Source organism: Leptonychotes weddellii, unplaced genomic scaffold (genome assembly GCF_054177405.1).
Source record: "Leptonychotes weddellii isolate Sample4059 unplaced genomic scaffold, ASM5417740v2 HiC_scaffold_4087, whole genome shotgun sequence".
NCBI classification, from domain to species: domain Eukaryota; kingdom Metazoa; phylum Chordata; class Mammalia; order Carnivora; family Phocidae; genus Leptonychotes; species Leptonychotes weddellii.
Window position 1 is genome coordinate 974 of NW_028007330.1, and position 2564 is coordinate 3537.

Sequence of the window (2564 nt, forward strand, 5' to 3'; positions counted from 1 at the left end):
CTGGGTGATAGACACTGGGGACGGTATGTGTTGTAATGAGCACTGGGTATTATATAAGACTGATGAATCACAGACCTGTACCCCTGAAACAAATATTAAAAAAATTAATAACATGATTTAAAAAATAAAAATAAAGAAGAAATGAATGGATGGAAATTAAGATGGATACACTAATGCTTCAGCAAATTTTGACTTTAAACTGCACGAATTGTTCTCTTCCTCATTCTTTTTTTTTTTTTAAAGATTTTATTTATTTATTTGAGAGATAGAGAATGAGAGAGAGCACATGAGAGGGGGGAGGGTCAGAGGGAGAAGCAGACTCCCCGCCGAGCAGGGAGCCCGATGCGGGACTCGATCCAGGGACTCCGGGATCACGACCTGAGCCGAAGGCAGTCGCCTAACCAACTGAGCCACCCAGGCGCCCAACTCTTCCTCATTCTTGAGGCCTCCCCTCCCTTTCACTTGTTTTTCTGTAGAACCTTTTGTTCCAAGAACTGGGTGATGTAGATACTTAGTAATGAGACTTGGATGGCCCATGGCAGCGCTAGTCCTGAGACCACCTTGAAAACATAAAAAACGTGGGGACAGCACGTACCAGATTCCTGTCGAAACTGCCCAGATCCTGTAATGCCTACCGAATCCCTCAGCCTTTTGCCCTGGGCGGGCTTGCAGTCTTGGAGGCATCAGCCTGCTGCAGCCTCCTTCGCCCGGCGAAGCAATAAACTATCTTCCTTCTTTATACCCAAGCTCTGTCTTTGCCTTACAAATTTCGGCCCCAGAACACAAGAAGTCAGTTTTGGACAACACTTAGAAGGGAAGGCAATCTTAAAACAACCTATCTCTAGGTCTCAGACTTCAGAAGGGGTGTGTCAGAGAAGGCAGTGGCAGTGCGTGTTAAACTGTATCAAGTTTGCGAATTCTCTGGCCACATCCTTTCTAGGAGATCAACCTAGGAGATGCTTCCTAAGAACTCTAGAAAGCGACCTAAGAGGTTTGGTACAAGATAGCAGAAACAGAATAGTAGCCTGAGGACTAGAATTTTAAGAAGAGGGAAGAATTTTTAAAATTTCTGTTTGGTCTTTAATTTGTCTCGAGGCTTCCCTTTTTCTGCCAGAGATCATCCTCACGACACTCAGGAGTTTCCGCAGCGAAAGGCACTGCAACGCGAGGGGAGGGCCCTCCACCGGGCAGGGAGCGGGCCGGGGCGGGGCGGGCGGCGCTCACAGGACCCGGAAGTCCCGCCCCGCCTAACGTCAGCTGTGTCGGCCCTTGGGTCGTTCTCTGGGTGGGAGGGGCCGTTTGGGTGGGCAGTTGTGACGTCACTAGACTTGTCGGGTTGCTACGGCACCACTGCTAAGATTAGGTATTTTTGGCTGACCTAAGGAAGGGGACTGTGGTCTCAGAGCGCCGGTAAACGGCTCCAGGTGCACGAAAGCTGGAATGTGGGGGCTCGCGTGCTGCCGCCACAACAACGGTAAAACGGAAGTCCTGCTCCCGCGCAGCTCGGCGTCCGGGCGGAAACAGCGTTCTTCTCGGAGCTGAGGCCCCGAAGCTTCGGGCCTGGGCGGCCTCGGGCTTGGCTGCCGGGAGCTAAGGGAGCACCCTCAGCTGGTAAGAGGGAGGAGGGGAACTTGGCGCGTACCTCCCGCCGCGCGGGAGAGCTGGAGCGCACTGCCAGCCTTGCCACAACGGTTGTGTTAATGCCTCGGAGCAGCCTAGGTCTCCCGACGGAAAGGTTCGTTTCCTTACCCGACATTTGTCTTAAACATGGATAAATACGCCGCCTTCCAGAGTAGTCCTGTTTCCCTGGATCGCAGAGCGCCTTTTTGCTTCAAGACGTTGTGTGATGCTCCCAGTCTCTGAATTCTGATACGCTGCTGGGCATAATATTAAACACAAAGGTGTTTATTTCCTTTCTTCGTAGTTGGGCCGGAAATAAGATTCTCTCTCTTTCAGGTATTGATATTGAGCATGCCTTTTTAGCATATTAAAATGGCTGTACCCAAAACCGCCATCCCCTCCTTGTCGGAATGCCAGTGCCGCATCTGTGTGGAAATCCTAATCGAGCCCGTAACACTGCCTTGTAACCACACGCTCTGTAACCCATGCTTCCAATCGACTGTCGAAAAGGCGAGTTTATGCTGTCCCTTCTGTCGCCGCCGGGTCTCTTCGTGGACCCGATACCATACCCGAAGAAATTCTCTTGTCAACATGGAACTGTGGGAATTAATCCAAAAACACTATCCAAAGGAATGCAAGCTTAGAGTTTCTGGGCAGGAATCAGAGGAAATCGGTGAGTAAAACCCAGCGTGCGTGTTGTCTGAAAAATCAAAATCCTTTAAAAAGTGAATCACCGCTAATCCATTTTCGAAAAGGATAAAAAGCCGATTAATACTTGTCTAAATTTTTCTCGGGGATTTGGGTTTTATGGGCCCCAACATGTTGATTGAGGTCGATGGTAACATTTTGTTCATTGTTAGAATGCCCAGGCTGTGTTCAGTTGTTTGTTGGGTTGAAAATGACAACAAAGAAACAAACCCAGAAGAATGGCCCACATGGAGCCT

General features: G+C 49.5%; 1 long non-coding RNA gene across 1 annotated transcript; it reads left to right on the top strand.

Moving 5' to 3' along the window:
* Positions 1-1250: 1250 nt before the first annotated feature.
* LOC145719378 (uncharacterized) lies at positions 1251-2312 on the top strand. Its single transcript, XR_014142343.1, has 2 exons — positions 1251-1735; positions 1957-2312. It is a non-coding gene; the product is annotated as an uncharacterized LOC145719378 (long non-coding RNA).
* Positions 2313-2564: the final 252 nt, after the last annotated feature.